Source organism: Rousettus aegyptiacus, unplaced genomic scaffold (assembly GCF_014176215.1).
Source record: "Rousettus aegyptiacus isolate mRouAeg1 unplaced genomic scaffold, mRouAeg1.p scaffold_m13_p_12, whole genome shotgun sequence".
Classification (NCBI taxonomy): domain Eukaryota; kingdom Metazoa; phylum Chordata; class Mammalia; order Chiroptera; family Pteropodidae; genus Rousettus; species Rousettus aegyptiacus.
This window is the reverse complement of record NW_023416287.1, coordinates 51,615,753-51,629,631: the sequence shown is the minus strand read 5'-3', so window position 1 is coordinate 51,629,631 and position 13,879 is coordinate 51,615,753. Positions and strand designations below refer to the sequence as shown.

Here is a 13,879-nt window from a genome sequence, read left to right as displayed (position 1 = left end):
CTCCACTTATCTTGGTTTTGCCTTTGAAATTAATATGTCCATGCGACAGGTCATTTGGCTGTAGGTTTCCTTCAGTCTAGACTTTGCTGTTTGCATCGCCATGGTATGATTTAACTCATTCTTCTGTCTCTTGTATTTCCTGTAAACTGGTTGTTAAATCTAGACGCTTGATCAGATTCTGACTTGACTGATTTGCATAAGTGATGCTGTGTACTTTCATTAGCAGGCATAAAGTGAACCTTGCCTTTTTTTTTTGCGATAACGGCAGTCACTGATGATCATTGCCCTAGATCCATTAATTTGAGGTTGCAGGATGGGAATATTCTAATCCTAATCATTTCTCTTCCATTTATTAGTTGGAGTATGTCTATGAAGAGAGACTTCTGTCGGAATTGTTTATCCAGTAATACAGTTTGATGATGAAAGTCAGGGTCAACACTCACTCCTTTCCATTTATCCAATTTCAAGATAATGAGTTGGCTCTCTAGTATCATCCAAAAATCACCAATTAGATTTTCTGTACTATCACTATGAACTCATGGATGGAAACGAGTTTGATGTGTTTCAATCCATTACAGGTGTTACCTATAATGATGTCCCCAAAGGCTCTGCCTTGCTTATTGCCCCCTAGTCTCTCTCATCCTTCACAAAGTCTCTCCAGTGCCACTTCTGTAAAGCATTTCCCATCCTCCCAGCCAAATCTGATTTTTCTTTCCTTTGGACATTATAGCACTTTAAAGCACAGAGGGGGCACTTTCCATATTCTGCCTTATATCACGGCTATATCTCTGCTCAGTAACCTTTATCCCTGCAGGCTATAAACACATCTCCAGTGGCATCATGCTTTCTGTAATTAATCTTTTACAGAGATTCATTTTGGTCAAATACCATTAAGAGACTAAAAAGGTAATTTGATGAAACTTTACATAATTTTTTTTCTCACAAGTATATCATAAGCGATGTCACAGAAGCAATATTTTTAAACTAGTGCTTTTCAACAATAGACCCTAGGAACATTTAAAAATTCCAGTGCCCAAGAATCCACCTCAAGTCACATAAATCAGAATATCTGAAGCTGGGCCCAAGGCACCTAAATGTCTTTAAAATCCCCAGCTGATTCATGCAGGCATGGTTGTAAGTACATTTTAGGTTAAATTATATTTATAACTTAAAAATTCTTAAATGTGAAGACTTTAAAGCAATTTCTTTTTAGGAAATGTGTAACTTTTTAAGATTTAGTTTAGGCCCAAACCAGTTCTGTTTATGTGCCAGCACACTCACAGCTGCATTATGATAAAATTTATTTACAAACACACATGCTTAAATCTTAAGATACTCTTTCCAATAAATTTTATTGAAAAATTTAACTTCTCAAGAAATAACCAGCCAAATGCTGAAATATAATGATACAAATGAGAAATGATAAAAGACTGAATTGTAAAAAACAAAAGTGAAAACAAAAAAATCCCAATAAGCTTGCATTAAAGCTATGAATAAAATATATGAAATAGAAATGTTTTTAAATTTCATGTTTTCAAGGGGCAGCATTTTCCCTTTGTAGAGCTAAAATAGAGACTTTTACTCAAGAATATGCTACATGACTAAAGAATGATCCAGGTGGGTCAGTAAATGTTTTGATGTTCTCTTTTGTAATATAGCAGAAACACTGACAATTTCCCTAGCAAGTTACAGAAGTGACTGGGAGGAGCAAACACAGGGCACTAAACTTAGGGAAGGGCAGAGTGAGGAGCTGCTCCTGGTTACAGCTGACCTGGAAACAGCTACACCAGTCAGTGCATTCTCAGAGGCGAGCATTGCCTCAGTGCTCAATTCCCTAGAAATCGTTTTTCAATCCATCCTTTAGACAATCAGTGCAAAAGCAGGGAGCACAAGTTACCAAGTCTAGACACAAGACTTCAATAGAATTTGTTTTTTCTTCAGTTGCACAAAAGCTATGAATCAGCCTGATTGAAGTTCTCCTGCAGCAAAGGCTGACCGCTGAAATTAGAGAAATTTGTAAAGTCAAATACAATAGTCTAGTTTTAGAAGATGGGTAACAGTTTTTATTGATCTAGAGCTGCACAGTTACAATGAAACTGAGGTTCACAAGCCTTTTTGCATGACGACAGGAGCTAACCAGCATTTCATACTTCTGGGGCTGCTGGAGTGGGGGTGGGGGGGAATGACCAAATCTCTATCAGGATGTGTGTGTGCATTATTTCTTTCATCTACTGCACTGAAAAAAATAAAAACAAAAAAGACTCCTGTCATATTTGCTTAGCTTTAAACCATTCATGTTAATATAAGGAAATATATATGATACTGAGAACTTTCAGGAAAACTGATACTTTTGTAACCTTATTTCAGCTATTTTACAATTTGGCGGAGTGTTAACACTATAAATCTTTATTCTTTCTATCACATATCTTCCTCAAATAGACCACTGATATCCCTTTGGAAATTATATTTTTCTATGTATTCTTGTATTTTATGAACTTGTATTTCTGCTCCCTAAGGACAGGAAACTGTTCACCCATCTTAACTCCCCTGATAGAATGTCTTAAACTCGCCTGCTAGCATTCAACATATGTGCCAATTAAGTGCTACTGGCATGAATTTGAAGAATGAATTTCCCCTCGCATTATCTTGGATTAATCTTGAAGCAAAATGCCATGCTTCCTTCCCTAATTGTATTTTTCTACACTGAACGTTTTTCCATTTTCCTTACTTCTAAAGGTCAGCAGGAATTCTCTTTATTTCTAAGTGATTGCACCACAACTTATGAGGAGTTTAGGAGCATCTGAAGAACTCAGCAAATTATCTAGGTCAGAGCTTAAGCCCAAATCAGACACATAGATTCTGTGTAGGTCATCTTTTCCTGGGTTTTCCTTTTCCCTTTCGGATTTTTTTTTTTTTTTTAAAGCCTACAGCACCTAGTATTTCTAGGTGGTGGTCTCTTATCCAAGTACTAACCAGGCCTGACTCTGCTTAGCTTCTGAGATCAGATGAGATCAGGCACATTCAGTGTGGCCTGGCTGTAGACTTCTTTTGGAGTTTTGATAGAAAAACATTCTGACACTGTCTGCTCTGAAATTTAAGTGGAAAGTGGATTTTTTTTTTTTTTTTTTTTAATCCACACTTGGAAAATACCAAGAGGCTGTGGTCAACCAAGAAACAAAAGACAATGATGTCTGGTGTGTGACAACAGACCATGAATGCTTTAGAGAGGTCTGAGGATGGAAAGGTCTAAGAAGCAATACATGGCGCCATCGCCCTACGTGCGTCTACTTTTTTGGGGGGCTTTCTGGCTCACATCTAATTTCAACATCGAGTTTAATAAACACAGTCGAAAGTCCATTATCCATACCACTACTGACAGAATCTATGCCCACGGGGCAGGACTTAATGAGATCTTCTAGCCTATGTACTAATCCTAAATGTGATCCAGGCAGCATAATCTTTGAAGGCTGACATGAGAGGCAGAAATCAAATTTCTTGTGTCTAGATGTTACATATATTGCCAGCCTTGTCTTTAAATTCATGAGGAATCAGCTTTTCAGAACACCATGAAGGTCTGTCTTTCAAATAGTAATAAATAGATCAATAATTATTATGCCACATTCCTGCTTACTTATCAATGATGACCTGGAGTGTTCTATTAAAATAGGACTATGGACCTATTTCTTGGTCTTGACAAGTTTTTAAATAAAAGAGTAATATCCATGTCAAAATTATCTCGAGATTATAATTCATTTCGTATTATTTAAACATCTTTAGACTAGACTTCTGATCTATTATAAGTTTGTTTTCCCCCATTCTATTCTAAGTGAGGTATATCAAAAGCCCCAAGGGTTTGATCTCAATTTTAAAACTAGCTGGACAAATTATTGTAAAGTTGGACAAATTATTTAGCCTTTCTCAGCTTCATTGCCTTCATTTTAAAATGGAAATAATATTGGTACTTACTCATAGGGTTGTTCTACCAAATAAGATAAAACACAGGAAAGTATATGGCTTAGATTGTGAGAGGCATTCATTCATCAATAAATGCTGGTGATTATTATTAGGCCCTTTTGATAAGGACCCCAATAAATTTAGGGTTGCTAATGCTGAAATTTGGTATAGAGACTGACATACTACTGAAAGTCTATTTCTTCTGCAGTGAAATCACAGAAGACAAATCATCCCATTTGTCTTGTGAAAAACAAAAATCACTGCATAGATAAAATTGGGAAATTTTTGAAAATTTTGATTAACGTCGGTAAATGAGTGTTATTGAATTACCTTTTACAAGAACACATGGAATGGTTTTTTATATGTACTGGGTATATTGACACATTTTGGTACATGCTAGGCCAAAACATAAGGTAGTTTTATATATTACATATATTTCATATAGTACTGCCAAAACAAGAATGAACTGTTTCAATGTATTAGAGTCAACCTGTATTTTGACTGAGATTCAGTGCACAAATACTTTTATCACGACAAGTTCTTTCCTGCACAGTAAGCTCTTAACTGTTTTTTTTTAAAAAAGGCCTTTTTTTTCTTTCAGCAACAATCTGTTTCTGACTTCATTTGTTGTAGCAATTTCAGCCTCTAATCGAAATCATACTTTTGTGCTCATAGACATGCATTGTGGTAGTTAATAGCTTCCTGGTGAAGTATGCGTCTTTTGGGCCAGTAAAAACATTGGGCTTGGTTTTTTACAAAGAGTTTCACATCACACATTCGAGATGTTGGCAGTGAACTCTCAGACAACATTTCCTGCTGTTAATCTGCTAAAGATTCAGGTCACTAAGCCAATGTGTGCAAAATGAATGCAGAAAAGGAAGCCAAAGAGAGAAGAATGTTTGAGAGACAATCAAACATCCATCATGTAAAATAACCATAGTACATAATTCTGAATGATGTAAAACTCAGAAATTTTTTTTCTTATGAGAAGTACTTAATCTCTTTTCCAAGACAATTCTCAAAACGAACAAAAAAAACAGAATCTAAATTTTGATTTATAATTCATTTGTTCAAATAAAGAGCTGTAGGCATTGCAAATACTGAGAACAAAAACACAGCTTCTAATAATATCAGTTTAATAAGTATGAATCTGCAGCGCTGTCACTTTTCTAATCTATAATGCACTGACGATCAAAACAATATAAAGATAATATTATCATTGCTTAAAAAACACATACTAAGTGAACTTGTTTCCTTTCCATCAATTATTAATAGGGCAAGGCTGTGAGTAATCAGGAAGAGAAAGGGTATCAGGCTTATTATATAAAATACTCACATAATATAAAAATGCAGTTACAGTTGTTGACCCTTGAACATGGGTTAAGGGTACCAATGTCCCTGCACAGTTGAAAATTCTTGTTTAATTTTTGACTACTTCAAAACTTTAACTAAGAGTCTGCTGTTGACCAGAAGCTTTACCAATAACATAAACCATCAATTAACATATATTTTGTTTGCTATGTGGATTATATACTGTATTCTTCTAATAAAGTAAGATAGAGGAAGAAAGTTATTAAGAAAATTACAAAGAAGAGAAAATACATTTACAGTATTTATTGAAAAAAATCCATGTATAAATGGACACACATGATTTAAACCCATGTTGTTCAAGGGTCAATTGTATATCATTTTACCAGTTAAACATAAGCTTTTTTTTCATGGCTTTATAATTCTTTTTTTTTTATTTTAAAATTTAGACATTTATATAATCCATGAAGTGATCTCCCCTATTACTCTAGCATTCATCTGGCACTACACACAACCATTACAATAATACTGATTATATACATTATGCTACACTCTAAATCCTGTGACTGTTTTGTAACGACTAGTTTGTACTTCTTCATCCCTTAAATATAAGCTTTTGAATTAAAATATTATAAAATATTAAAGATATACAATTAAACATAAATGTCCGATAAAAAAACAGGATAGATGATCACACTTTAAATGATACTTGTATCAGTCTTGTCTTCATTAGAGCTTATTATAATTTAAAATCCAGTAGGTAGGAAAAAAAGCCTTTCCAATCATTAAATATTCTGACTGTATATACATTTTCTTCAGCTTTTTCTGACACATTTACTACCGCACATGAACCACTCCAGGCTATAGCTGGATCTACACATCAAAGGTCAGTATCGTTTTCTGACACCACTTAATCAGGGACATCCTGGTTTAATACCACCTGAGCTCACAATCCTGAAAAGCTAGCACTAATCCTCTTTGCCTGTCAGTCCCCACTCCAGTGAGTGGGGGTGGGGAGGACGCTGCTCATCCCTTCAAAGAAGGGAGGCCTGGTCCCAATTCTAGAACCAGACCAGATAGGACAGGGTGTCCTTGGGTCAGCAGAAGTAGAAGTTGGAGCAGCATTAAGTCACCCTCCCTGCAGCAGTTTCAAAACCTCATTTAACTGAATCTAAGATGGCTATTTCTTTAAGTTTTCTGGTTAAAGTTTTTTTTTTTTTTTTAAAGAATGAATAGCACTAGCAAATAGTAGTAAATAACAATCACATAAAAATTGAAACTATAAGGCAAGCTGAATCAAGAAAACAAACTGCTTTTAAAGTAGGTAGAGCCATTTACCCTAATAAACAACTATAACAGGAAAATTTAAAACATCCCATTCAAGTTAAAAGTAAAATCTCACCCACTTATTCAGATTATTCTGCTTTTTCTTGTGCTCATGTGAGAACCGCTATCTTCCCTGCAGTTTATCTGTGCTCAGGATTGAACTGGGAGTTTCAGGACTGAGGGACTTGTCAATGTTCCTAGGGACTCAGGTGATGATGACCCACCCCCCATCTTTTAATGTTGATCCTATAAACCAGTCCTACCTGCTCTCACCTGGTTTAACAAGGATTGCTGGGTAGCAAAATGCCTATGATCTAGGATGCGTGCTATGATACAAAGTGAAATTCCAAGAAGGTCACTCAAAGATTTTATCAAATTTATTTTAACTTCTCTTTTTACATAAAAACAAACAAACTCTCAGGGAGAATGAGTCCATGTGGAAAGACCAGTATGTGACTATCAAATTCAGTAGTGAGAGATGCCCTGGGACAGAGACAGACAAAGTGTGGATGTGGTAAGACCCCATCATGGCCTGAGAAACTTTGCCTGCTTCCTCTTCGGCCTCCCCCACCAGGGTTCTGCCTGGCTCTCCACACTCCATCATGCAGCCTTCCTTTAGCCCTCTTTCCCTCCAAGGCTTTCTCTTGCCATAAGAAGTCTGCATACCCTGGAAAGTTCCATCCACTCACCCTTCAGATGTCTACTCAAGTACCCCTTCCCTCATGATTTCATACCTGACCCCCAGGACTACGTCAAATCTGAGAAAACATGTTTTTGCAACTCCTGCATTTGCACATGTCAGGGTGGCAATTTTATACTGGTTCATATTATGATTTGAGTAACATTAAAGTTAGCCTCTCAGGCAAGCAGTTTAAACTCATGATTAGATTCCCAGCACATAGAGAACAATTATTATTTTTAAATAGGAAAGAAAATCAAACTAAATAAATACACCTGAGGTTGATTTCCTGTTTCAAAACTCTTCAAAAATTGCTGATCTCTAAAATTTGTTCAAGACCAGTTTATTTATATTTTTCTACCACGAAGGTATAATATACTCTGGCCAGATCTATGGTGTTGGATTCTCCACCCTCCACTTCTACCACTTTTGCAAACAACAACAACAACAACAAAAAACCCCAAAACAAAAAACAGTACTTTATTTCCACACACACACAAAAAAATACCTAATAGTTTTTTAAATCCTACCTCTAATGTTGCAGGGTAATTTGCTGATAAGTTTCTCAAGTTCTGAAGAGGCAAGTGGTCCTGAGCTATGGCTGTACTCCCTTACGTTCCTTTGACACACCCCTCACATTGGAATACACAAACCTAAGGTGGATCATGGTTTTTAAGGACCTCCCTTGACTAAACTACATGAGAGCAGCCTGATCTCTGAGGTATCAACAGACCCATATCTTCATACCACCTGCTTTTGAAGAATGTGGATAGTTTCATGTGTAGTAAACAGGATGTGATCTGGATTCCCTTTTAAAATTTTATTTAAAACTTCTGGATAAGAAGGAAAACTACTCCCTCTCCCCTATCTAACTACAGGAGAACAGGAAGATAAACATGTGGACAGCAGATAGGAAAGCTAACTATTAAGTGTGCAATTGGTCCTGCTACCTAAAAGCTTTTCTAAAACTGAAATCAATAGTTTTGTAGCAGTCATAATAATTTAATGGGCTTACAGCCAACATTCCCATAAAGGAAATAAACTCATTTACATATGTAAGCATAGATTTTGCTTTGAGGTTATCTTGAAGAGTACAGAAAGAATTATATTGCTCTAGTTTTAAAGTTTTTCTGAGCTGAAATCATTGAAGCCATGCTCTATAAAGTACAGTGTTGGGGTCCTGAGCATCCTTTTGTCTTTTCAACAGCCTAGTTCCAAATGTTTGAGGTGTATTTTAACAGGCACTGCCATTGCTCATGTCCTTGCGGGAGGAGGGTGTTGTTCCCTTTGTGAGCATGTTCTTGTCAAGCCCTCATTTATCCTGAAATGACAATATCACCCCTTGTTCTGCTATTTAAAAATATAGTTTTCAGCTAAAATGACAACATAAAAAGCTGCACATCTCAAATATTTAATGAGGAACATAATCTCAAACTGACAAACCATTACTTAATACTTATTAAAGGTTTGAGTGAGAGAAATAATAAGCACTGAGAATTTCCTGATGGCTGTTCATGAGCTACTCCTGGAAGGCACTAGCAGAGAGCAGCAGTAGAGAGTTTCTCTCAAAAACCAGATCAGAAATAAACATACTTCTTTTGACCAACTGGGGTGTTTTTATTGTGTGGACACTATGAGTCAAAGTCCCCTCTTCCATGCCTGCTGGAGTGCTCACTCAGAACATAAATGGTGTGGTCTAACCTCATTACTGGCTTCTTTCTCTGTTTCCCTTGGTCCTCCTTTCCACTTATTTATTTTCTTCTCATTATATTAAATGTATTTATGTAAAACACTATAAATCCCTATTAGAGCCTGTTGGGTTAAAAATAATAAGAGCTCCAAGATAAAATAAAACGTATTTTTGAAACAAATTACATTTGTAATTTCGGTGTTTATTTTTTCTTATAATGACAAATTCTTGAGTGTTGTACTATTAAAGATGCTCTGCAAGTCATGACATTCTGGATCGTATTTTTTTCTAAAGGAGTAACTGGAGACATAACTGAAGCATTTTGCTTGGGGTCATCATTTACAACCATTCATGTGCTTTTCGAGCTCAGTCTAATGGCATTTCCCTAAAGAATGTGGTCACTCTTTAGTGACATTATGTGCTGTCACTATGGCATTCCATAAGAAATAACAAGTCTCTTTATTCTTTCTGGTTTTCCAAACACCATAATAAAAACCACTTCCTTGTGCTAGCTATACATCTGCACACCATCACTCATTCCTATAAGCAACAACAGGGAAAATGAAGTGCATTCCTAAGTGTAAATAGGACTTAGAGATAGGATTATCTTTCACCCTTATTAGAAAATGACTCCAAATGTACATACCAGTTAAACACAGCTGTCTGTCACATTGAACAAATATATTCCCATGCAGAAAAAATGTCTTTTTTGTTGACAAAAAGAAACCTCCACTGTATGAAGCATTTCATGAATTAATATCTGGCCACTTCAATTTGCCATTTGTAGAGATATCTTGGACCTAGATTGCAGGAAACAGTCACTAAGCAGCACTAACAAAACAGGGCAGTCTTGGCAGAAGAAGTAACAGGAAGACCTACACTCCATTTATCTAGAAGTAAAATATCCTCAATAGTTGTCTGACAAGGGAAATAACAAACTATAAGAAGCTAATGTTATTGATGGAAATGGTATGTGTTCCAACAAAAACCTCCCGCAACTTGGAATCCGTGACCTCTTCCAGAAGAAACAAATAAAAAGCTTAAAGTGCACTTTCTAGTCAATACAATCCACGAAATTGAAGAGGGAAAGAATCCTTTGCTTCTCTGCTGTAGAGAGAGGCAACCAAACCAGGCATTAGGAACTGGGTACCGTTCTGCCCTGGACTAAGAGGAAGGGGAGGCAAGGTGTGTGTAGGGGGCTGGGATGTTATCTGAATGAAGAGCAGGGTACTACCATAGTGCCAAACTGGAAAATTGCTGGAGGCTATGTATAAGGGGTTTATTTTTTCTAATTCAAGATAAAAATTTTAAGAAAACTTTCTGAAAAGCTCCTTCACTATTCAGAATATAATTATGGCACTTAAAAATCACAATTATACAGCATGCTAATGGACAACTACTTCTAATGGTTTTCTAAGCTGTTTAAATAAATCAGGGATTAGTCATTCCTTAATTGATGCAGCCATTATGAAAAACAGTATGGAGGTTCCTTTAAAAATTAAGAATAGAACTACCGCATGATACCAGCAATCCCTTTTCTGGGTATTTATCCAAAGAATATGAAAATACCAATTTGAAAAGATATAGGAACCCTACATTCATTGCGGTATTATTTACAACACCCAAGATATGAAAGCAACCTAAGTGTCCACCAACAGATGACTGGATAAAGAGGATGAGGTAAATATACAATGGAAAATTACTCAGCCATTAAAAGATGAAATATTGCCATTTGCGACAACATGGACAGATCTTGAGGGTATTATGCTAAGCAAAATAAGTCAGATGGAAAAGCACAAAAAACCAAATTATTTCATTCATATATGAAATATAAAACAAAAAAGTAACAAATGAGCTAACGAAACCAAATAAAACCAAATTTATAGATACAGACAACAGAATGGTGGTTAACAGATGGGAGGGTGATGGAAGAAGGGAAAATTGGGTAAAGAGGGTCAAATATATGGTAACAGAAGGAAACTAAACTTTTGGTGGTGAGCACACAATAGAGTATACAGATATAATATTATATGTTGTATATCTGAAATTTATGTAATTTTATTAAACCAGTGTACCTCAATAAATCTTAAAAAAAAGAAATGTCATGGTTCTTATCATTTTGTGTAACTGAAATTTTAATGGACAAAAGACAGTAAAGAGCCAAATTAAAGAAATAAAAGGAGAACAAGCTGGAGCACAAGAATGAATTACAATAAATGGCAACACTTATTTTTCAATGGATGGTACCGTGTACAATCTCCGACTCCCTGTTTTCTCCACCCAGTATGCAATGCTTTAATGGCATTTAGAAAATTGATGCTGAGAATATTTTTCTATGTAGACTCTCTTTGAATTGTTTGAAAGAGACTCACTCAACCATAATTACTACTGCAATTTCCCCATGGAGTCAGGCACACCCAGTTCATTAGTTAGGATATGGTGAAAAAGTGCAGGGGTTGGGTGGTGTATGGAAGGACCTGAGGGTGGGAGGGGAGAGATTTGACAAAACACTCTCCACTCCTAACTTTAAATGTTAGTATTCCCAGAGCTGTACTCTTAGTGCTCTTTTCTTCTTAGTCATTCATTGACAATCTCCACAATCTCATTCACTCCTATATTTGAATTGTATAAAAGATAATGGCTCCCACAAAGTCACTAGGCTGACCTCTCCTCCAAATGCTAAATGATATATCCAATTGCAATGGTAGACTGCTACTTTCATATTCTGGGCACTTTAAATTAAATTGATTTGAATTAAATTTATTATCTTCCCCATAAACTTTTCTTCTTGTGATCTATATCTGTTATGTGGTCACTCAACCAAGAAATGTGAAAGTCACTATTACTTACACTCTTTTATCACTACCCATGTTCTCCCCTGATTAATCAGTGTGAAAGTCACTATTACTTACACTCTTTTATCACTACCCATGTTCTCCCCTGATTAACCAGGTCTAATTATCTTCATTGATAGTTCATAAAAATATGTTTTCACTCCTCTAATCCACTGCCTCTGCCTTGTTTCTGGTCTTCAGCATCCCTTGCCTACTTCATTGCAATAGAGCAGACTAGTGTTCTTGTCTTAAGTATGCTCCTCTTCGATTATCATTTAAGAGAAGTATGTTTTAAAAACACAAATGGCCTAGTTCTGGTCAAGATGGTAGAGTAAGTAAATACTGTGTTAGCCCCCTATCATGACCACATCAATATTACAATTAGACTACAGAACAACCATCACTGAAAATCACCTGAGGTCTAATTGAACAGAAGTACTACAACTAAGGACATACAAAAGGGGCCACCTTAAGACAGATAAGAGGGAGAACACACTGAACGAGGCTAGTCCCATGTGTGGATGTTGAAAATCAGGAGTGTTATCTTGGCTGCGGGGGTCTCCCCATGGTTCCAAGGCTGGGAAGAAAAGTCCCTGTAACTGCTGGCTGTAAAAACTAATGGCTGAGTAAGACATGGGCCCTTAAAAGCAGAGAGTTTCCTCCAACTGGTAACAGAAGGGGAGGTCAAAGAGATCAAAGGTAGCAGAATCCAAGGTAAAGAAGGTTCTTTGTTACTGAGACAGTGGGCACCTCATGGCAAGGACATAAAATGGACTCTGCACCCAACAGTGGTCCCTAATCAGCAGCCACCAAGCCCTCAGTCCTACAAGCAGTAGAAAATGAATTCTGACTACAACCCAAAGGAGTATGAAGGTAGTTTGTTCCCTAGTCTGGCCTCCAGATAAGATACAATTGGCAAACAACTTGATTTCTGCTTTATGAGACCTAGAGAAGAGGACCAGTCAAAAAATATGAGATAATAAGTTTGTGATGTTTTACGTTGCTAAGTTTATGGTTATTTGTTACACAGAAGTAGAAAACCAATGTATCCAAACAGTATCCAACCTTGTTAGCACATCAAACCCATCCTTCCTGACGAGTCCTTGGCCTTCCTTTCCAGTCTCATCTGAATCATTTGCCCCTGATGTTTCTGACATTTAGTGCTCTCTTTTCACCCCTCCTTATCTGGCCAAATTCTAAACACAATTATGTAAGTATCCCACTCATAATTAGAATTATTCTGGAAACTTAAGAATAAACAAATAAAATATGTGAATGCCGCTTGACTTTAGGTTGCCTTAAATATCACCGCAGGAATAGTCATCTAACATTTTCCAATAATTAATATCTACCTGCCAAACGGTGACTGGACACGTGCTTATGATTTTTAACAACATGAACCACTACTGGGAAATCTATCCTCCTAAGGAGTCTTCTACAGCCAGCTAAAGATCTGCAGCTGTGCTTTTTAAATATCTGCCCTGTTTCAAAAGCTAGGTCCTTAAAAAGAAAGAATGCAGGAAACACGCCTCAGAAAGCCACTCCCAATTTCTTCAGGCGAGAGAAACTCTCTACAATAGTAGTATATCTGTCCCAACATGAAAAAGAAGTGAGTTGGGTAGGTTTCCACCTCTTCCTTTTTCCTAGCTGCTTCTGATGTGTCCTTAGTAATTTTGATAAAACCCAGTATGTCAAAGTACAGCACAGGTAACAAAGTCAACAATAATGTAATGACTATGTATGGTGTCAGGTGGGTACTAGACTTATTGGGGGGGATCACTTCACAAGTTATATAAATGTCTGTCTAATCACTATGCTGTATACCTGAAACCAATAAAATACTGAGTGTCAACTATAACTGAAAAAAATTAAAACTAAAAAAGAAAGCATGCCACAGAATTAATTTAAGAGGCAAAAAATGATTCCCATATCCTATACCTGCTACAGAAGGACACATATAGGATGACCTGCATTTTTGTCTTTTTATTTTTTTTTATATTAGTTTCAGGTATACAGCATTGTGATTAGACATTAATATAATTTACAAAATGATCTCCCTAATTAACCAGTACCCACTCTGCACTATAC

The 13,879-nt window shown here is 36.4% G+C and overlaps 1 protein-coding gene and 1 pseudogene across 25 annotated transcripts in view; both read right to left on the bottom strand.

Moving 5' to 3' along the window:
- The window catches only part of EPB41L3 (erythrocyte membrane protein band 4.1 like 3), a 208,975-nt gene that overhangs the window by 54,598 nt on the left and 140,498 nt on the right, over positions 1-13,879 (bottom strand). The window lies entirely within an intron of this gene.
- Positions 2,922-3,043, bottom strand: LOC118610070 (annotated as a pseudogene).